This window comes from Petaurus breviceps, unplaced genomic scaffold (genome assembly GCF_028583685.1).
Source record: "Petaurus breviceps papuanus isolate PSGF00001 unplaced genomic scaffold, PetGlider_PUasm1.0 171, whole genome shotgun sequence".
NCBI lineage: Eukaryota > Metazoa > Chordata > Mammalia > Diprotodontia > Petauridae > Petaurus > Petaurus breviceps.
The window spans coordinates 20,138,745-20,161,993 of record NW_027185754.1 but is presented as its reverse complement, the minus strand read 5'-3'; the positions used below and the strand labels follow the sequence as shown (position 1 = coordinate 20,161,993).

General features: G+C 40.1%; 1 protein-coding gene and 2 long non-coding RNA genes across 6 annotated transcripts in view; 1 reads left to right on the top strand and 2 right to left on the bottom strand.

Annotated features, from left to right (window-relative positions):
- LOC138157147 (uncharacterized) overlaps positions 1–543 on the bottom strand; it is an 8,653-nt gene extending 8,110 nt beyond the window's left edge. Inside the window, exon 1 of the long non-coding RNA XR_011167314.1 lies at positions 250–543. This is a non-coding gene — a long non-coding RNA (uncharacterized lncRNA). The remainder of the gene's footprint in view (positions 1–249) is intronic.
- LOC138157142 (uncharacterized) overlaps positions 1–12,588 on the top strand; it is a 56,993-nt gene extending 44,405 nt beyond the window's left edge. For all 3 annotated transcript variants that reach the window (XR_011167313.1, XM_069082643.1, XM_069082644.1), the window contains 3 exons: positions 4,575–4,674; positions 7,433–7,523; positions 12,159–12,588. The gene's annotated coding sequence lies outside the window, so the exon portion shown is untranslated. The remainder of the gene's footprint in view (positions 1–4,574; positions 4,675–7,432; positions 7,524–12,158) is intronic.
- The window catches only part of LOC138157148 (uncharacterized), a 470,623-nt gene that overhangs the window by 20,132 nt on the left and 427,242 nt on the right, over positions 1–23,249 (bottom strand). The gene's annotated exons all lie outside the window — the stretch shown is intronic.

The window sequence follows — 23,249 nt, the reverse complement described above, 5'->3', positions numbered from 1 at the left end:
CTCTTCCCCCCCCCCCCTTCCTTAGGAGCTGGAAGGACTTGGTCTGGACCCCTTTGAGTTTGATTAAGGGCCTCGCTATTGGACAGAGAGATAGCTCCAGAACAGAGAAGACCTCTGTGTCCCACCTGGGAATTCATTAATTTTACCCAAAGTTCGAAGAACACTGATACAGTGAGATGAATAAATAAACACATTGGCACTATTTATCAGTTATGTAATAGTCTTTACCATACTTTGAAATTTACTTACCTCTATGTACTCCCTTTAATTGCTTCCAAAGCAGTCAGTACATATATCTCTAGAGCCCAAAAGGTTTTAGTGTCAGATCTGCACCCATGACAAGCTTTCTAAAACCTTTCCCGACTCCTCCCACCTTGCAGCCTTGGATTGTGCTGTACTATATATATGTAGTCCAGCTGTTGGGATCACTCAAAGGGATGGATTTCATTTTCAAAGCTCTCATCATTGAAGTCTATCTTTAACTTTCCTGTTCTCCCATGATAAATGAGAGCCCAACTTCTTACCACACCTTGCTTCTATAACTCAGAGCCCTATCTTTGGCTCATCCCTATCTCCCCCTGGCACTAGCTGTGAGCAGAGGCCCAGCTGTTGTTGATACCCCATCTGGAAGATGGGCCATGGGTTTGGAGTGCTTCAGGCAGAGCTGGCCTGAGGCCAGGGGAGGGCAGATGGGCGGGCTACACAGAGATGATTGACAGTCTTTCCATGACCAGTTTCCTTCAGAGGAACACAAACATTGCCTGCTCATGTCTGTCAGGACTTTGCTGACAGGCATTTCCAGGTTTTAGTGCAGAATGATTGAAAATGTGTATTTATACGATGATTTCATGCCTTCCTTTCACCCCCTAAAGAAAGCACTAAACTAGTACTTTATCAAAAAAAAAAAATGCAGACAGTAATAATGAAGTATAAAAATATGTCCCCAGTTTTGGTATATAGAAAGGGCTTTGATCCAGAAAAGGCTCAGAAAATTTCACAAGCATTGAATTGATACTAGGCTTATAGGCAATTGTTAGACTTGTACTTTTCTACGAGACAGGGAGGAACATAGATTGTAAAATGTGGTTATGTGTATGTAGTAAGCTCCCCAGACCCTTGATTCACACTCAGGATTCCTGATTCAGGGGCTCATGTTAGCCTGTTAGTTTAGGAGCATAGAGGCCAATGTCCAAGGACCCCTCAGTGTGTACACTTTCCTTACTTTTAATCCAGGAGTATAGGGAGATAACCCTTTGAAGGACTACAGGAAGCCAGCCTCTAAGATCTTGACCCTGAAAGTCAAGCAGGGTTTCCCTCAGGCCTTTAGCTGTCTGGATGGCTGCCAGTACAGAACACAGGATCAGGCTGGCCCTCTTCTTTCATTCCAGAGCTGGAGGGAATGGCCTTGGTTCTGCTCAGCACACAGCAAGTCACAAATGACCCTATCCAAAGCCCAAATAGCAAGGCCCCACATCACCTAAGCAACAGTCAGGAACATTGCAGACTAGAAATATTCTGAAAGCTCTTCTAGATCGAGCATGGCTGAGCCTTGATTGCTTTTAGAAGGGCACACCCATCACCAACTCTCCAGAGTACTTTCCTCTAAGATGCCCCTTTCTGTGTCTCAGCTGCCAGGTCCCCAGAGATGATACCTTACTTTGCTTTTTCAGCATCCCTAGGGTTTCTAGAGTTGAAAAACTTTCACTGGGAGAAGAAAGGGGAATGTAATCGAAATAATGAGGAACTAATGGACATATTGGGGTGTTGTTCACACCATAGCTTGGTATTACTGTCATTTTTTCCCCTCTCATTGTGATCTCAGTGTGATCTAGGTTGGGAATCACACCTGGTCCAAAGAGTAATTAGTAAATATTTGTGATACTTTGGGAATATTCTAGGGAATTTCTAGAGAAGAGACTAGAGATATCTTCACCATCACCACCACAATGACACTTCCTGTAGTCCTTCAAGGGGTTATCTCCCTACACCCCAACTAGATAAAAATTGGAATCTCTAAAGGATGACCCTGATTGTTCCAGAAAGGAAAGCTGGAACTGTTTCTTGTCTCCTTTGACTGAGTCCCTGGTGTGAATTTATTTTTTTTTTTAAATAAATTGTGTTTAGGGGAGGCCAGGTAGCACAGCGAGTAAGAGCACCGGCTCCAGTGTTGAGAAGACCTGGAGATCGAATCCCGGGCTCAGACACTTAGCACCCACCCAGAAACACCTGGCCGTGTAACCTTGAGCAAGTTACTTAACCCCAATTGCTTAGGGGTGGCCAGGTGGCTCAGCGAATAAGAGCACCGGCTCCAGTGTTGGGACTACCTGGAGATCGAATCCCGGGCTCAGACACTCAGCACCACACCCAGAAATAACTGGCTGTGTAACCTTGAGCAAGTTACTTAACCCGGATTGCTTAAAAATAAATAAATAAATAAATTGTGTTTGAAACAACAGACAACCCAAACAAATTCACAAAGCCTTGGTGTATTTCCTATCCAGACTCACAGCTTTTCAGGTAGTGCAGCTATATCTACATATAGACATACCCAAATTCATTCCCTGTGAGAAGACCCTGATCACTGAAAATGCCCATCTTTCCTTTAGTTTCTGACTTTGCAACACCTGTATGCCTCCTTCCCCCTAAGTGCTCTGTTACTTCCTTTGTCCTTGACACTGGACTGCCACAATTCAGTGGTCACATATCTGGTGACATTATAGGGTAGCCTTTGACCTCAGTTACTGTGGCATTAGATAGCCACAAATAGTCAGGGGTGGCCTCTGACTTCATCACCGACTGCCTTGAATTAGTGCCTCCCTCTGTTTAGAGAGGTTGGTGAGGTACTTCAGAAGACACATCATACTTCCTTGGCATGGAAATGCACCCACAAGTCTCTTTAGGAGAGGATTCCTTTTCTGTTATGAACTCTCAGATGTTGTAAGTATAATGTAAGGAAGGGCCCTTTGTGAAGTAAGGCACATGTGTGGCAATGGCTATTCCCCCACCCCACCCCTGCAGCATCAAAGTGTCATTTTGGTGGTGATGGTGAGGATATCAATAGTCTCTTCTCTTCCCATCCTTCTCTAAGGGAGACTTTGCTTCCCATCAGGAGGTAAAGCAGGAAGCTGGGGGCAGAGGCCCCTCTGCTCTTGTCAGAGGGAGGCGGTATGGAGCCAGAATTGTATTTGTCTGCTCTCTTAAGTATTATTAGCCTAGGGGTTACGATTGAGTTCAGTATAACTTCTGATCACTGTGTCGTTATTGGGGGGAAAGGAGGATCCCAACTTCTATATCTAAAGCTTGACCCCTTTCCCACCAAATACAAGCTCCACAATGAGCACACATAGTAAATAGCCAAGAAGCCCATTTATCAAAATTGTAGCAAACAGAAATCAGAGAAGGTACATATAGGTGACTATATACCAGACAGTACAGGGTGAAAGAGCTCTCCTGTTGAGAGCCAGAAAATTCAGCTCAACCGAGAGATTGTTCTAGATCTCACCCAAGGGGAAGCTCCTGCCAGTCTCTACTGTAGCAAGCTAGGGATAAGGACATGATGGAGACAGTCAGCTTTTCCTTCAGCAGTGGGGTTGGCCTCCTTCTTATTCCTCCTCAGAACTTTAATCCAGAAGCACCCAGAGGGACTCAAAGTTTGAAAAGTAATGACAAAGGCTGGAACTCTCCCCATCTCTGGATCTGCCCCTCACTCAGGGCAGGACATTTATCTCTGCCAAGGAGGAGGATGTCTCCATACCAACTGGCTTCTAGTTAAGTGCTGGGGATAGATTCAAAGAGGGTTTCACCATAAGCAAAACAAACTCCAATTTCAGTCAATCAATAAGTATTTATTAAGTGCTTTGTACCAGGCACAGGGCTAAATGCTGGGGATATGAATAAAAGCAAAAATAGAGTCCTTACCCTCAAGGAACTCACATTCTAATGGGTTAGACATGCAAATTACTCCATACAGGCAAGATATTTACAGTGTAAATGGAGGATAATCTCAGAGGGAAAGTAGTAATGCCTCCAAGGGAAGTGGGGGGAGGGGTAAATGGAGGACAGAAAATGGAAAGTCTTTAAGCTGGAAATTGAGTCCAAGCTTAGTCTCTGACTGGCTATGCTGTACATGCTAAATATATTCTGTACTTTATTGTCCTCTATGAAAAAGAGAAGGTTCTCTGGAGTCTTTGAGACATCAAGCTGTATTAGCAGCTATGTGCTCTGAGATCCTTGCATGGTAGGTTCTTGTTACTGCACTGATTGGATAATGAGTCGTTTTCAAATGAGAAACTAATTAGGGGGTACAGCCATCTGTGAATAGGGTCCCCCCAGAAGCAGAGAGATTCGGGGTTGTCTTTAGAACACATCTTCCTTTGGGCTTACCGCCTTTAGCTCAGCAGAGCTGTCTGGCTGATCATTCTGGGATCCAGCTAGACTCATGCAGAGAACAGGGTGAGTGGGTCAGGAGACTTTCCAAGGCTTCGGGGCCCCATTTTAGCAGAAAATAACTGCAAAGTCTGGGCTGCTCGATTCCTCCTCCCTTGTCTAATCAGTGCTGTTCTCCCATGCTACAGGTAATAGAAAAATCGCCTGTCCTTCCATCCCTGCCAGCGACCTCCTCAGATGGAAAGCAGAGGACTCTTTGTATTGATGGGCTGGTGTACTACTGCACAGGTACCATAGAAGGTTATTGCATCTGATTGAAGTCTCTCTTTCCTTTGTATAAAAGCAGCATAATTAATCAGGCAGTAATGAATTCAGGTACTGCCAGTTTGTCACCTCAAGAGAGAACTTATCTGAAAAGGCTAGAATTCAAAAGTGGAAATAGGGTCATGATTATATTTTTCATTAAAAATTTTTCAACATGTTCAATGGATTCCATTTATTAAAATTTGGCTAGAAGTATGTTTGGCCATCTTTGGCTGGGGGTTTCTGTCTTGCTGCAGGCCCTTGGGGTTAGATGCATATGGGACTACAGATGTGTGTGCAGGAGAGGTGAAATTAGCCAGTGCTTAGACCTTCAGAGGTTATCCTGGCTAGACAATTTAGGAGACAGCACCTCTTCTCTTTTTTCTTCTTTATGAGCCCAGGAAAAAAGCTTTGGTATTAAAGAAGAGATAGAGATTAGGAAAGGAGTTGTCCCAGCAGGGAGCTGATCTTTTCCCAAATAGTTTGTGGCAAACCAATATCCAATATTCCTCTTTCTGCCCCTCACCCCTTTTTTGGCCAGACTTACAGTTTCGTTAATGAAGAAAACTCCTGGCAAGGAAAACCTCTCCACTGATACAAACTGGCATATGATCTAGAACTTATAGTTATTGAGTTGCTTTGAGAAACTGAGATGTGAAATGAGCTGCCCAGGGTCTTGAAGCCGTTGTATGATAGTCAGTACTTGAACCTGTCCCAGTCTTCCTCACTCTGAGGTCAATTCTTTATCCTCTATGCCATGCTGACTCTCACCAACATGTAGGATTATCTGGGGGAAGTGGCATCCAGAGAAACGACCCCTCTTCTCCATCGATGGATGTGAGGCAGACCAGACATTTAACCATATGAGACCACAGCCATGGCCCTAGGGACTTCCCTGAGGACAGGAATGCCTGCCTACTGTCTCATTCTTTGCTCCAGCATCTTCCTTATCCTCTTAAAGGATTTAAATAGTAATAACTCATATTTATGTAGCAATTTATGGTTTGTAAAGGATTTGTGAATTTTTTCATTTGAGCTTTGCAACAACCCCATGGAGTAGCTACTATGGAAGTTATTATCCTCATTTTACAGATAGAGAAATAAAAGGTCAGTGAAACTAAGTGAAATGTACAAGGTTACACAGTCATAAGTGTAGGAAAGGTTATCTGAACGTGAGTCTTCCTGACTCAAGGTCAGCACTCTATATTCTATACCCTACTACATGCTGTAGAAAAGACACCAGAATCTAATGGTTTCTTGATTAAGTTTTATCAAACATTTAAAGAACCCCTATTTTAAAATGGAAATATAAAAATATTCTACCTAATCCTTTTAAAACTAATTTCATTCTTTCAATAAACTAAATATGGCTGTGATTCCCAAACCTAGCAAAGATAAGGTTAAAGAAAACTATGGACCACTATCACTTATGAATATCAGAACAAAAACATTAAACATCAAGCAAACAAATTTCTATTCCAAAAAAAATCCTCTAATGCCTTATCAAGGTATTGAGATGCTTCCAGGTTCTCAAAGGCTGAGAACTTTATAGCTGATTATAAATTCTGTTAGATTTTTACATTATTGGGAAAGATTTGACTTTGGTCCCAGTAAACTGATGGTGTTTGCTTTCTAAGGACCATTATAGTCAAGTATGCAGAGACTCAGAGGCAGCTAGAAGGTTCATCTTTCTGAGTTCAAATCTGGCCTCAGACTCTTACTGGCTGTGTGACCCTGGGCAAATCACTTAACTTCGTTTGCCTCAGTTTTCTCATCTGTAAAATGAGCTGGAGAAGGAAATGGCAAATGCTCCAACATCTTTGCCAATAAAACTCCAAATGGGGTCACAAAGAGTTTGAAGCAAGTGAACAACAGATGCAGAGGAGGCTGGTCACCTGTAGACTGACCACTTGGTGATAAATCCTTCAGTCTCAGCCAGCTGTGAAGCAAAGAAAGATACATGACAATGGTCCTCAGGCTTGTGCCACCTACCTGTGTGGATCACTGCTGAAGTAAAATAGTCAGAAGGACAGAAAAGGAGGAGGAAGACACTAAAACCACAGCTTTTAGAGCATCCATAAGTATCAGCCTCCCTCTAATCCTGGTTCCAGTGACCAACGAACAAACATTCTATTGGAGGAAAGCTGTTTTTAACATTTTTAACATAAATGAAAACAAAAGACAAAAGGAAGTTGGAGGCAAATGGAAGGATAGTTTACGGGTTTTCCAGGCAATAAGAAAGTTAGTTTTATCATTCATGCAAAGGCAACAAGAAACATAACTTCATGGGACATTTGGTTATCTCATATTCCAGTGCTTATAATAAGTATTTACCCCCCCCAAAAAAACAAAAAACAAAACACTATGAAAATAATTGTAATTGTTTTTTCAACAGCTAATAATCAAGAAGAATTCTATGAAGAACATGATAAGAACCACACATCAAATTAACATGTACTTCATCATTCAATGACTTTAATGCAAAGGTGGGCAGAGGGAGAAAGGTTTAAATATACATGCATATATACAAACATATATGGTTCAAGAGTGAGAAATAAGAAAGACCAAAAGCTTGTAGATTATTGCAGAAGCATCATACCCATATATTATTAATATTTTATTTGAGAAAAGAATAAAGGAAGTACTGGACCAAATAGGATCACAAAAATTAAATTGATTGTATTTTATTAGACTAATTGGATACTGACATGAGTTATTTCTGTATTAACTTTTTTATGTACAGCTCTCTTGTTAGGTTCTGGGTGGTGCTAACTTCTCTCTGCCTCAGGATCCTCATCTGTAAAATGAGCACCTTACTAGCTGTGTGACCCTGGGTAAGTCACTTAACTTGGTTTGCCTCAGGGTTATTGTAAGGATAAAATTTGATAATATTTGTAAAGCACTTTATAAAGCACTATATAAATACTATCTATTATTATTGTTAGAGCAATAGACAAAATTAATATCAAATTAAAAGAAAGAATAAAAATAAGATGACAAAGTCTGCAATTAAGGGATCTGACCTATTTAAACAAGCTGTTAGCATGGAAAAAATAGGAAATGGATAAAAGAATAGATGTTAACATAGTCTATTACCATTTCCTAAGGAGCTTTAACTAATGTAAAACAGTTGACCTAATGAGGAATCCCTTTAGGGTCTTGTTATACTAGGTGAAAGGTCACCAAGTTTCTCTACCTAGGATATCTTTGGTTGCTGCTTTTTCTCTTGTGCACTGGGACTGACACTGGGTTTGACAATGAATTTCCTTCCATACCCTATTCTCTATCTCTTTTCTTCGCATCTTCAATGACTTACTGGATGCTCTGGAAATGTATAGGTCATTCTCAGTCCTGCCCACTTTCCCAAATTAGATCAGATTTTCATGGGTCCCTGCGTTCTAGCCTATTTCTGGAGAAAGAGGCAGTGGATATGGTTGTGAAGCCTTGGCAGAGTCCTTTTTGTGCTACTCCTTTGGAGGAAATAGAAACTTTTAAAAATTAACTAGTGATGACATCCATGCTAAAGAAAAAAAAATTTTTTAAATGGGAGTTAAAATAGACAATAGGGTTTGAAAGGTGTTTTGATAAAACCTTCTATAATATACTATATTTGATATTTCAAAAAGTACTCAGAGGTTGAAAAACCAAAAAAATTCTCAAGATTTTAAATGTAATAAATAAAAGTCCCTTTTTTAATGCAATGTCTTTTCCCCAGAGGACTGACAGCATTCTGTGCCCTAATCTAGCAAGAAAGTCAAAAGCTCAAATAAATTTTACATACCCATTTATTGCAATCCAGTCCTATTCATGTTGGCCTCCCAGCTGGAGTTAATATAGCCTTACACAGTCATGTTCTCATTGGCTCTGGGCTACAATCAGTCTGGGAATTTATGGTCTATTTATAATCTCATAGGATCCTAAATTTGAATATTAGATTTGGACCTGAAAGCAATGTTAAAGATCATCTAGTCCAATCTCTTCTTTTTTCAAATAAGGAAACTAAGGCCCACAAAAATGACTTGTCTAAGGTCACACTCATACTCTTCTTCCCCAAATTCAATGTTCCTTAAAGTACACCATGTTCCCCTGTCTTTTGGCTCTGGCCTAGTGTTAGTATGGGCATTCATAGTCCTGTTTTAATTGGCTCCATGAGAGAATCATTCTGTCTATACAAAGCCTTGTTCTCATTGGCTCTGGGATGGAGTCCTGCCAGGCATACGTGGTCCTGTTTTTGTTAACACTAGTTTGTAATAATGTTGGCCATACATCAGATCATATTTTTGGTAATTGTTTCTCATTCAAGAAAGACAGAAAACAAAGGCTGTGATATATTGTATATGTTATCTTATATAATATCTTATAATAAAAACAAATATATAAATAATTATAATATATATTTTGTTTTCTCTATATTTATCTATCATATATATATATATACATATAATTTTTTGTGCATGTTGTTCTCTCTCAGTAGAAGATAAACTCTTTGAGGTCAGGGACTGTTTAGTTTTTTTACTTTGTCTTAATATACTCTATACCTAGCATAGTATCTGGCAACCTAGTAGACCTTTAATGAAATGAATTGAGAAGTGTTGGTAACAGAAAGATAGTACCACTTGTCAAAAGGATCAGATTGGACCGGTTTCTGAAAGTGGAAATTGCATGAAGGGGGTCCCCATATGGGTCACTTTCTACTGAGGTAAAGATGAGTCCAAATGAGTATTAATGGCATAGCTGTGCATTGGTCTTTCTATCTTCCTATGGGTTTTTAAAATTAATTTGAGAATATTTGGGGATCAGATGAGCAATTCCCAGCTACCTATTATTCTGTGTCTGAATGTGCAGCTGTGCAGACCCCTGTCATATTAGAGAGGAAATTAGGTTAGATCTGCTTTACTATGAGATGAAAAGACAGGCTGAGGTGAAAGGAGTGTAGAAAGAAAGAAGGGAGGCTGTGTTTCCAAATGAAATGAGAGCAGAGACTTGACAGATGAGTTTTGTTTCAAGTCCATGCTGTTTAAACAAACAGTTCTTTGGGAAATGTGGAGACTGTAATTTATGTTATATTAATAACATTCTTTAAATTATTACTAAAAGAGCTATACCAATGAAGTACCAGTTGTGGCTCTTTTTTTTTTTTTTTGTCCTTCCCTTCATCTGTGGGCTTCATTTCAGAATCATCCTTTTTTGTCAGCACCTTGTTTTTCTGTTGTTTTGTTTGGCCAAGAACTAACTTTTCTGTCCAACAGTATATTAATGCAGCAGAGAAATAAAGATGCTTTTAAAAAATGCTTTCAAGCACAAAAGGAGATGGTTTTCAGGAGATTATTTTACATATTTACATATTTTACCTTAAGCATTTTGTAGTCTTTGCCTACTGGTGGATGTATCAGATTTTTACACACTCTTTCAAAATGAACCCGTTTGGCTTCTAAACCCATTGAAAAGGGAGGAAATGAATTCTAACTTTTTTTCACTTCATTTTCACATCCTCACATTTCCTTATTTCACATGGTTTAAAACAAAATGCCTCCAGGATTATTTTTCCTTTCTCAAGAGCAAAGTGAATGTGACTTTTCTAAGGGGGTCACAGGATGCCTCGGAGGCTTGTGGGTGTTACTGGACCGCTGCCTGCTTTCAGCTTAACTGAAGGGCTTGTCAGAGTTTTCATCTCCTAAGAAATGAGCCCCAGGCACTGGCCAGAAGCAGGAGAAGGCAGCATTATGAGTCCCACGCTGGTTATTTCCCACTGACATCAAATCCTGAGGTTTTTAAATTAATCCCACACAAAGACAACCCTTCATTTTGGTGCCAGTTTGAAATTAGACTGCAATAATGACCTTTCTAAGATGTCTCGTTGTTAAGATAACCCCCTGTTGAAACTGAAAGGAGGCCCCTTGCCCCCCGTGTGGAAGAGATGCATTGGAGGTTCCAGCAGATTCTGTAAAGGTGACAGCAGAGGCCTGGCCAGGGGCTTGACCTCTGCTGCCAAGAGGCAGGAAACTGATCACCCACCCAGAAGCGGGGCCCTTTCTCTCCAGCTCAGTCTGGCCCCCAGAAGCCAACAAAGGCTTTGCATAGTGCCAGTGGGCAGATGAGCTACCAGCTCTTCTCAAATGGCCGCCTTTCAGGGAGAAGGGGGTGGCCTTCACCTCCAGAACAAAGTGGATATTCAGAGAGGTGAGGGTACAAAGCAGCTCCCTTGGATTTTAATCAGTGTTTTTATTAAAGGCAGTTGGAAAACCCAGGGAAATGAAAAATTAATGGTAATTATTACTATGAGCAAACAAAGACACGAAATCACTGCCAGCGATTGGAAGCCCAACGTGGGCTTTTGAGAGGGGAAAATATGAAGCTGGCAAGATCAGCTTGTACCAACTAGGATTCTTGCAGTCCTTGGAATAATGACTCTGGTTTGTGACCAGCCTCAATTTGTCTTGCTTGTTTTGAAATGTTAGTTTTCCTTTTGGTAACAGTATGACTGGATTCTGTGCAAAGCTGTCTCACCTAAGATGTGAATGAATCCAAGAGATTGTACTGCCTTCCTGCAGTCACAGCATGAGTGTGTGCATAGACCCCAATATGAAAAAAAGCTTCATTCTTGAAAGTGAGTTTCATACCTTGTGAAATGGGGGAAGGTCTTAGGGGTCTCTTTCTAATGAGTGTTTCTAGCATTTCAAAAGGGTTTATCACCTCCTTGTTGAAGTTTTCCCCCCTGTCTGTCCAGATGGTATTAAAACGCAAACAACTTCAGTCCCAACTTAGGGTAAATTCCTGACATCAAAGCTCCTAGTAAATAAGTCTAAAATGAAGATTCTTCAGCATTTATGTTGTTTGAAGGTGACCATTTTTACCAGAATAGAGAGAAACTGTGGTTTGCCTCTTGTGTAAACTGTTTTTCTTCTAAATAAAGAAATATTTTTATCACTTCCAATCATGCCATCCCCTTTAGAAGCTTTGGGTCCATAAGAACTGGTCAAACTGCTGCTACAGGCTAACATTGGGGTGAGTTTGATTTTATTTTTTAGTCTTCAGAATTGGAAAGTATATGTGTAACACGTTATTATTTTGTGGCATGCACTACCATCTGCTGCTTTATTTCCCAGAATTCTTATTTGGGGAACAATTCAGTTTTGTTGAATTCAATGATTTCCATAGGATGCAAATGTCTCATCCTTTATAAAAGAAAAACAAACTCCAAACCCTGGGTATTTCCTTTTAACCCATGGCAGAATCAGAAAAAGAACACTGAGCACAAATGTGACTGACCCTTTGATATTTGGGAAATGAAAATGTGATGAACAGAGAGCATTTAAAAATATATAATGATAATAATAGACTGTGTCAAATCTTATTTTTCTGCTTAGTGTTCAGAAAATGTGCCAGTGTTTGGCTGTGTTGTTGAAGAAGTTAGAATACTGTCTTCCTTTAGTTATCATCTCTCTTCTAATACATTTCACCTATTTTAGGAGCATGGATCAGAAACTCAGAAGGAAAACCGATGCCCTTTCCTGCAGCTAAATTAACAGGAATCACGTGGAAAACAATCTGAGCCTTGTATGAAAAGGGGAGCCATTAAAATTTGCCCTGAGCTATGGACTGCACCCAATATCCCCAGCACCGCTCTTGCTGCAGATGTGGAGGCTGGCTCTCGGGCAAACGGAGCTGTGTTGTATAGCTACAATTAAAATCAACTCCTCTGCCAAAAAATAAAAGGGAGGAGGGTAGAAGGAGAACATCAAAGACAGATTGAAATGTGTAGTTAGTAATAAGAGTGGTCTCCTCTTGAACCAAGGCCTGCAGCAATTCATGGCCCCCTTGTTAATGAGAAATTTTGACCTCTGGTTTGTAAGTTAAACTTGTAATCCCAGCTAATGAAGTAAATCAATCCCAACTTCAGTCTGTTGTTCCCATTTTTCTTTGCATACTGTGTCTGGGAGTTAGGATCCAGGTCTACAAACATTATTTGGAAAAATAATAATTATTCTGGAGTTGTATAGCATCTTGTATTTTGCAGATGCACTTAGGGTAATACTGTAGGCATGTATTGTAGTCTCATAAATTATTTTATTGTAACTCAGGTGATAAGACACCCTATTAGATGCTGTATTAAAATACCAAGATATGGATAGCATTGAAAAGGAAGGTAAGATTTGTAACTCCCCCACCAATTAAAAAACAAAATGGTTCTTTACCAGATCCCTTAGCAACAATTATATATGCCTTGGATAATTTGTGGGGCTTGTGGAAAGGGCAGGGTTCAGAACACTGTGAAGTAAGAATGACAGGGCTAGAAATACTGTTGGGGAGAATGGCAAGGGGTAAGGGGTACTGTGAGGGGAACATGACTCCTTTCCTTCTGTTTGAATTTGCAGGAATGAAAAAACAGAACCATTAATTTATAATAAATACAGATGGAAATTTAAGGTGTTTATTCTTGAATTAATAGGTTATTGCTGAAAAATATTTTCATAAGCTAGAGCAGAGAAAACACTGGATTTGGAGTTAGGAACAATTGGTTTATCTTTTGGCTCTGATGCTAATTAACTGTGTGACTTTAGGTAAATCAGTTAACCTCTCTGAAGCTCAGTTTTCTCCTCTGTAAAACGGGAATACTTGTACTGCTAACCCACTGGGTTGTTGTGGGGGAAGCACTTTGTAAACATTAAGGCAAGATGTAAAAATGCTGTTATTCTCATGCTATATTTATCAAATCATGATATAGTGTTAAGAGGACTGGATCTGAATCTTGGCTTTCCTACTAGCTGCCCTTGTGACCTTGGAAGAATTATTTCACATCTCTGGTCCTCAGGTGCCTGGTGGGTAGAAATGAGGGGATTAGACTAAATGGCCTCTAAGGTTCTTCTTCACCGATAGGTCCCATGATGAGAAATGGGATATTGATAGACTTGAAGATCAGATCAGCATTTGGGGGTTTACATGATAGAGATGGAGGCTTTGTTTTTTCTATGAGAATGATTCAGTACAATGCAGGTTCAGGGCTATTAGCTTCAGGGGTGAACTCTGAGGAGAAGGCTACTCACTTCTTAAATGAACACTAACATGGCCAAGTCACAAAATTTTCATTTAGTGAAGAGAGAGAATCTTTCCTATATGGTTTCTAATGACCTGGTATATGTTGGGATAGGTGATAAAAGGCTTACAGTGGACACAGTTTAAACATGGCCACCATGACTTGTCTTCCCTTTAGGCTGCCCAAGAGAGGTTTGGGAAGCAACCACAGCATTCCTAAGTAAGATGAGCAAAATTAGGAATGATAGTCAGGGAGGCCTGGTCCAGGCCCTTCCTCTCAGAGTCCTTTAGCTCCCCAGGGGATGAGCTGGTCTGATGTTGCTGTCCAAGAGCTGCTTCAGAGGCTTTGGTCCAACTTGGCTTCCAAGAAATCCAGTGGAGGTGGGGAGATTCTCCCAAACTGCCCTTACCCAGCCCAGCCCTGCCCAGCCTGTGGAGTTCAGACTTGTCTCCCAGGGGATCGTCACTCCCTTTACCTGAAGAGAAGATGCTCTCAGCCTTGTGATTTGCTCTGCACAGGTGCTTCCCTCCCACCTGCAGGTGGAAACAGTCCTTGTTTAGAAAGCCAGGTGAGGCTGGAATTGTTTTGCTTTTAGCTTCTTCTACTGAGAACCCTTGTCTCTCTTCCTCCTCTTGGCAGGCATTCTCCTAGAGAGCTTCCCCTGCCCCATCATCAGCCTTGCTGAGGGTGGTGCTTGTTTTAACCCTGGATGACTGTTGCTTATCATGAAGGAGACTCAAATGTTGTGATTTCTGTTTGCTGGTGACTTTTCAAAAGAAGGATGTATTTGTGCATGGGGATAGTGGTGGAGGGGCAATCTCCACATGCCCTATGCCTGCAGCTGCACAGAAATCATGCCTCTGTGTGCGTGATCCCTTAGCACAGGGCAAGTAACCTAGCTAACTGGATTTACTGGCCACTCCCAGACTAGCAATCATGTTTTAGTCAAGGTATAAATGAATATACCATATTCTATTAAGAAATTTGAAGATATCTGTTACTGATTCAAGGCTGGGTAGTTAGTTCTACTGCAAACAACAACACATTACAAATAAAGGATTTTAATAACCTACTTTATCCACCCTAAATTTGGAAATGTATAGCCCATATTAATTTCGTCAACAAGTGGAAAAACACAGCAGTGAATCTATTCTCAAATGATATACCTTGTATATGGAGAATCCTGTTGAGAGGAACTTCGAAAATAATCATGGTTTATTAGCTGCACAGGCTTCTTTCCTTTGTTTCTATTCATTTAATTCAAAGTGAAACAACTCAGCATGCAAAACTGAAATTAGCCGCACAAAAAAGGTGTAAGTGAATAAACAGGCAGCTCCATTAGAGGGGATGGGTTATTGGATCCCTCGCCATTCCTCAGATGGCGGCCTATTAAAAGTGGTAATGTCTGCCTCCAGCAGTGCCCCTGGCCAAGAACGAAGGCCAAGACAGGCATATTTCACATGCATCAGACACAAGAATTAAATAGACCAATGTTCCCTAAAAGACTGAAGTACATCTCTTTCTGACGTTCATCTCAGGCAAAAATTCATTGATCTCAGTATGTCCCTTGGCAATTATAAAATATTAAATCCAAGTCACACTTTTCTAGTTGGCTTAATTTTTTCTCTATTCACAGCTTTCTATTTGATCAATTTTAACAAGTTAGGAATAGCATCTAATAATAAAAGCTACAGAGTTTAAAAGTTTGTTCATTTGACATTCTTCCTTTTTTATTTAGTTTTTTTTTGGGGGGGGGTTGCCTGCCATGTTACTTTATCAGAATTATTTGAACACTCTTTTAATGGATGAAAACAGAAAAAGAGTATCACTGAATTGGAATGTTCTTGGTGGAGAAAGATATTCGTTAGGACTCTGTGGATAAGGACAGTTTGAACTTAAGGCTTTCTTTCATACCATCTACAGAAATATGCAGACTGTTTACTGTTTGGAAGCAGTCATTACTTCTCTGTTCCCAAAAGGCATTGCCTTTTTGCTGTCTGGAATGAATGTTTTAGGGCTGGAAGTTCAAGTGCTTGGAATTGAGATTTGCAAAAGGTAGATTCCTTTCTCCACTTCAAATCAAGGTTGTTGTTTTTTACCCATTTGTGATGTTATTTGGAGGGTACTTTATGTTTGTTAATTCAGGATAACATGTCATAAATATTGAAATCCAAATTTCAATACAAATATTGAAGTCCAAATCACTTTGGCCCATTTCACTTTGGAATATCACTTGGAAAATATTGTGCCATAGCAAATTAACTCCTGGGTACAGGTGTGCCTCACACTGTGCAGTAGTCATACTCTTGAAAATACATACATTTGATGTATATGGAAAAGAAGGTAGGTTGAATGGGCAAATCAAATTATATTTTCAATGCACCAAAGAGGATTTTGACTTCTAAAGGGATTTTATGACATATTATTTTTCAAAGTAAATGTTTACTACGTAATCTGAATTTTTCATATATTGGTTTATTTGAATTATTCTTGTATTATTAATTTCATAAACTGGAAGTTTCAGTCTTTTTATTTGAAATTATTCCAGTTTGTTTACCTGATATATTATTTGATTTGTTCCTGACTCATGTTTCCATATATGTGACAAATTTCCTCAGTTCTTTAATGTTATAAAAAAAAAACTACATTGATGGCCAGTAGCCGTTTATGGAATTGGCTTAAAGATACCAGAAAAAATGCACTAAACCTTGGTTACTGAGATCAAATTAGGTCATAGGCTTTGTGTAGAGAGTAGGCTAGGTGTGTTCACCCAAAGTTGACTTTATTATTTGCCTTGGAGTTTAGGATTGAGGAGGAAGAGACATCGGTAATGTGATGCATGGGTGTGCTAGGACCATTCACTCTCTCCGTATCTCTATGTCTCATGTTAGTATCATTTGTTGTTTTGTTGTTTCAGTCATATCTGACTCTTTGTGGCCCCATTTTGGGGTTTTCTCATCAGACACTATATTGCCATTTCTTTGGTGGGTGGGTGGAACTTCCTGTTCCACTGTAAGTAGTCTTACAGTTCTCAAATGTACTAATATACTCAAAATGTTTTCTGTGTATATGTGTGTGATTATTATCTTGAACAAAAAATAACTTTTGTCTAGTTCATTTTGCAGATGAGGAAACTGAGGCAAAGAGGGTTTAGTGACTTGCCTGGGTTCACACAGCTAGTCTGAGGCTAGATTTGAACTCATGAAGGTGAATCTTCCTGATTCCAAGCCCACTGTGTTACCCACGGTACCATCTAGCTGCCTGAAATGATGTTGACATATAGGATGTCTAAACTGAAGTGGTTCTAAAAATCTTGATTTACATCTGGAAATTTTGTCAGTTCCTTTATCTATCTGGTAATATCTATTAATAAAGCATTTTTCTTTACAAAGAAAGATATGAGAAGGAAAGGAAATAAGCATTTATCTAACACCTACTTTCTGTGTGCCAAATTTGGTGCTAAGTATTTTACAAATATTACTTCATTTGCTTCTTATAACAATCCTGTGAGGTAAGCATTATCCCCATTTTACAGTCGAGGAAACTGAAGGAGACAAATGTTAAGTGACTTGACCCGTGTCTCACAGTAAGTGTCCAAACTTGGACTTGATCCCAGGTCCAGGGATCTTTGCACCTAGCTCCCATGCTTTTTATGATTCATTGGAGACAGATCATCATAGATAAGACAGAGTAAGGTATGATGGAGCAAAAATTCAACAAACCTAGATTTTGGTCAGTGAGATCCTGAATTAGTTAGTGATGGTATCCCAATTTCTCCATCTACCTTATAGATGGATAGAGGGGACCATAACAAAGACTAGCTGTAGAAATTGTGTAGTAATGGAGTTGTAGAAATAATCATGTGGTACATAAAAATATATTACTGGGTGGGTGGAACTTCCTGTTCCACTGTAAGTGAAAATGTAAGTAGTCTTACAGTTCTCAAATGTACTAATATACTCAAAATGTTCTCTGTGTATATGTGTGTGGTTATTATCTTGAACAAAAAATAACTTTTGTCTTTTGAGATCCTTGGTCAATATTTGATTTAATCATTACTGATTATGTTCCTAAACAACAACTATTCTCATTCTACTGCTCCCCTTCATTCATTTTGCATTCATTAAGCTCCTAATGTATACAGAACACTGTACTAAGCACTGGGGGAAATATACTTTAGATAAAATGTGCTTCTTGCCCCCATTGGGCTCTCAGTCTCATTGGGTAACAGATTGGTACCTTCAGGAGATACTTTTACTGTTTCAAGACCCTTAGTTTGCTAAATGGTGCCTTGAAAGAATTACTCATCTTCAGAAGTGCCCAACTTACTTCTTAGGCTCTCTTAAAAACTAAGAGAAGTTGGCTTCTGTTGCACTATGGAAACTGGACTAAGTCAGACAAATGCAGCCTTATCTCTGGTCTTTCATGAGAAGATTGCATGATGTACATTTCCCTACACATCTGAGTTGACAACAGATTTACTAGAGTTTTTCATATTCTGGTCTCTCTTAAAACACTTTTTTCCCTTTCCAGATGAAAGTGAAGGAGAACCCAAACCCTTTTAGAAGAGAAAATTGTCTTGCTGAGGCCTTGTGGCTCTAGTGCAAAAGCAGAGGTCCTAGAGGGGCAGTTTAGTGTATTGTGATGGCAGGATGGGCCTTTGGGGCCATAGCATGGTGTGAGTAGGCAGGTGGCAAGGGAAAAAGGCTGAAGAATTATGAATTTGGCCATATTTTTTCCTCCCGCCCAGTGACTACCCACCTCCTAATAAAACCCTTCTTTAGAAAAAATAAGTATAGAGTAGTAAAATAAGGCAATATATTGACCTTGTATGAAGATCTATATGATACCTTATTCTGCTACTCTAATCCAGTGCAGTAAAATTTAAATAGAAATTGGGGGGTCCCCACTAAACTGTATATCAAGATCCCTCTTTGTTGTACATTGACTTAGAAAACATGTTCTATGTTTTCTTGTGATTTTATTTATTTTGTGAAATATTTCCCAATTACATTTTAATCTGGGGTCACATATTTGACACCTCTGCTGTAGTCCTCTACCTCTGACTTGAGGAGTAGAGCACATGATCAATGAAAACATCCGCTTTCTGAAGACCATTCTCTATAAATTTATTTTGAACATCCCAAATCCACTTCCTGTCTTTCATTGTTGTCTTCCACTGGGTGCCCTAATCTGTCACCTGTACTGTCTTTCCTGTCAGCTGGGGAAGAACATGAATTAAAAAATTTATTTTTTTTACCAAGTTAAAAGTTTTCTTATTTCCAGATGTATTTTTATTTTTTGCTTTTTTGGAGGGCAATTGGGGTTAAGTGACTTGCCCAAGGTCACATGGCAATTGTGTGTGTGTGTGTGTGTGTGTGTGTGTATTTAGTGTCTGAGGTCGAATTTGAACTCAGGTTCTCCTGATTCCAGGGCACTGGTGTTCTATTCACTGCACTACCTAGTCGCACCCCCTCCCCCCATTTGTATTTTAAGTGAAGTTTGGAGAGGAATTCCTTCAAACAAAACAATCATACAATTTAGATTTAGGGCTAGAAAGGACATTGAATCCAACCCCTTCACTTTACAAATGAGGAAACTGAGATATGAGGGAGTTAAGTGATTTGCCTGGAGTCACAGAGTTAGTAAGTGAGGTAGGATTTGAACCCTGACTTTCCTTACAGAGGCCAGCATTTTATCTGTGACTTCAAGCTACTTCTCTAAAATCTGTCTCCGGTGGAATTTTATTTTGGAGGGTCTCCCTTCTGGTACCTTCTAAATCTCACCTGTAGGCACCTTCTTGGCTTGTCTGTGCATAAAGTCAGCTTGACTGGGCTGGTGAATTCTTTAGTTCTCCTCAAGGAAGCCCCTCCTTTTGTTTCCTTTGCTGTGTTGGAGACAACTTGACAACTGGACAGGTGGCTAGATTTCTTCCTTGGGGGCACACATAGGCTCTGCCCTCTGGGTAAACACTGCTGTGTTTGGCCCTGTGTGCACACATATCATATTTCCTGTCTTTGAGGAGGTTACCTTATGTATGAGTGCCTGAGGAGGGACAAGAAGTGGTGTTTTCCTATATCATTTTTCTGCAATTTTGTTTCTCACTGGTTCCAGTACAAAAGTAGTTCACACAAACTTCCCTGCCTGGAAAGTTTCCCCTTGCGTCTTTCATCGTTAACTTCTACAATGCTTCCCATAGACTGGAACCCAAAGGAGAAACTTAAGTCAAGTCAAGTAGGTCAGTCAGTCAGTCAATAAACATATGCTGAGCACTGGGGGATATAAAGAACGATGAGAGACAGTCCCTGCTCTCAAGGAGCTCAGTCTAAAGGAGCAGACAAACGTGCAAACTACTGTGTACAAATAAGCAATATAAAAGATAAATTTGAAATAATCAACAGAGAGAAGACACAGAATTAATGGGGATTAGGAAATGCTTCCTGCAGAGAGTGAGATTTTAGCTGGGATTTGAAAGAAGCCAGGAAAGCCAGGAGGCAGAATAAGGAGGAAGTACACTCCAATCCTGGGGGATTGCCAATGAAAACTCCCAGAGTCAAGATAGCAAGCATTTATTAAGCACTTACTGTGTGCCAGGCACTGTGCTCAGTGCTGGGGATAAAAAAGAAAGGCAGAAGGAGCCCCTGCCCTCAAGGAGTTCACAATCAAATTGGGGGCGGAGGGGGCAACACGCAAAGAGCTACAAGCAAATTGTATAGAAAATAGATTGGAGATCATTTCAGACAATGTAGTGGAAAGAACTCTGGATTTAGAATTAGAAGACTTGTTTTTGACTTTGAGATCAACTCTATTCTGGCTGTGCAACCTTGGACAAGTCCTTCAATTCTCTGTCTCAGTTTCCTCCCCTTGAAAACAGGAAATAACACTTATACTACCTAGCCCACAGATCGTTCTGAGGAGAGTGCTTTGTAAACTGCTATAGAAATGGGAGCTTTGTGGATGTAGCAAAAGGGCAAACATGCCCTCTTAGGGGTTGCTTTGCTCTGTCAGAGTCAAGCTATATACCCCACCAGCACCCAGTGCATCAGTGTTTATTGAAGTGTTACTCCTTAAAGAATCTTTTATTGAACTTTATCCCCTCTGGGATCAACCAAAATGGAGTATCTTTCTCTGACCTAATGGAGCAACCACCTATATTTATTAATAAAACGATTTCTATTGTTCTTCTGAATGCTTTACGAAGTCCAATGTTCTTTCCTCCCACCGTTCCAAACCAAGTTTCCTATCTCCTCCTCCAAATTGCTTTTCTTTTCTTTCAAATCTGGTTGCCTCACTCAGCCTCAATGCACAATGAAGATTTCGTGAATTGCAGAAATCGCCCCTCATTTTGCCCCCCTCCAATTATGTCATCAAACCTCACATTTATACCAAGAGCTTGTCTGGTTTGCTATCTGTGCAGTTGGGAGCATGCCTGCACGATGAATGTGGTGATGGTGGATTTCTGTGAACCGGGATCATTTTTTTTTTTCCAAGATGCATATTATAGGTAGCTGAAATTGTTTACATATTTCCCCCAGAGTTGGCATATTCCCAGCCCATGTTAACATGATGTTCTTTCCTGAACTTAACATGCTTTTTAAAATTTCCAAATATTTCACTAGAAAATTCAGTGGTATTGTTCTTAAAAGGGTCCTGTTAAAAGAACACTTTATTGAACTTTATTTTTCTTTGTTAACTACACACTAATTTTAAAGGTCAGTGTGGTTAGTTACCATAGCAGTGACCTAAAAATAACCTTTCTACTGTACCTGTATATTTTTGCTCTGTAGTGTTAGCATTCAGAAATGTTCTTTCCCTTAGAGTTTCAGCAGCTAAATAAGTTGCAGCCCCTTCAGCTATACTCATAAAAATTTGCTTCCAGACAACATGGTCTGTTTATTGTGTAATAATCGAAATGGCACTAAATTGCAATGATTGCCGAACACTTAGGAATTGCATTAACCACTTAAGTGCTAAACAGTTTTCTCTTTTCTTCCTCCCTGAGAAGGACTGTATTGATTTTTTTCCTCATTAGGGCTGCTTGCTTAGCCTGGGAGGGGAACAGAATATTTGAGTTACCTTCTTCATCCAGTGACATACTGATATGTCACATACATATCAGTAAGTGACCTTGGCTTGGGATTTTGCCAGGGTTTTTTCCTTTCTTTTCTTTTTTTTTTATAACAGATGTGAGACAAAATAGCTTATAGTGCTAAGCCTTGAATTTGCTCAGAAAATGAAAAACAAAAATAAAACCCTCGCGGCTAAGTTGCTTTAGAAAATTGCCAATAGAAAGAAATGTTCATGCTTTTCTACATGAGCAGAGAAATGTCCTGCCCTGTGACACTCCCTGGCAAAGTCACTCCATCTCTATGGAATATGCCTTGCCTGGCCTTTGAGGTACGGAGGGGCACGTCGTTGGGAGTGGGGGGTAGGGGTGGGGGTGGGGTCCAAAATAGACCGACATCTCTACCTTTGAGTCTTAACTGAGATCTCTTTCTCCTCCCCTAGCTGCTGAATATTTTGGTCTTTCCAATGACTTGCCTTGCTCTGTAACTTGGTTTTGAAAGAAAAAGGATTGATGACTCTTGGAAACCAAACGGAACTTTAAAGAGCTAAGACAAGAGTGAGCCAGTTGCTTTGTTAGAAATGTATTCTTTAGGAAGAAACCAAATGAACATGCTCTTCTGGGTAACAAACGGTCCAGGGCAATGAGCACCGCTCCCCCCTGTGTTTGGGCTGGCACTCCAAAGCCAGCCCACGGTTGAAAATAGCTTTTGGAAAGCCTGCTCCTCCCCAGGAGCCACTGAACAGGGAGCCCGATGCTGGTAAGGAAGAGTTAACCAGAAATTGAGCGGGGCTGCTGGGGGGCAGCAGCGCTGCAGAACATAGCAGCGTTCGTGCAAAGGCAAGTCATTTCCCGAAACACTGCAGACACATGGCCTCGGGCTGTCTAAAACCTTTGGAGACCAAAATGGCTCGCAGGAGTTAGAAGTAATAAGGTGTTTTTCCTTCTTTCTCCTTCACTGAAATTCTGTAAGGTTGCTATGCATTACCCGGGAACAATGGCACTGTTTTTTTGTGTTTTATATGGGTATTAAGATCCATTACAATTTGACATTTTTAAGATTGGTTATCCTGTAGTTTGGTGTTAAATTGAAGTTGTTTGTTTTGAATTTAATTCTTTCATTTTTCAAAGGGGAAAAAAGGCAGCACTGCTGTGCTGATAGCTTACTGAAGTATGCCGTTACTTGCCGTTTGATTCAAATCTGTTTGCTATCTCCAGACCTAGACAGAATTATCTGTAAGGGAGCTCTGACATATTTTTCCATTATAAAGTCTGTAAGAACCCTTCTAGATGGTTTCTTAAAAATCAGAATGTAGGAGGTAGACACTGTGACATCTTCCAAGACGGACAGGATCTGTGATTGTTTGTAACAGAGTGTTATAGATCCAATCTGTGTTATGCCTAATGCAGCCTGCATATGATTATTACAGCTCTCTCTCTCTCTCTCTCTCTCTCTCTCTC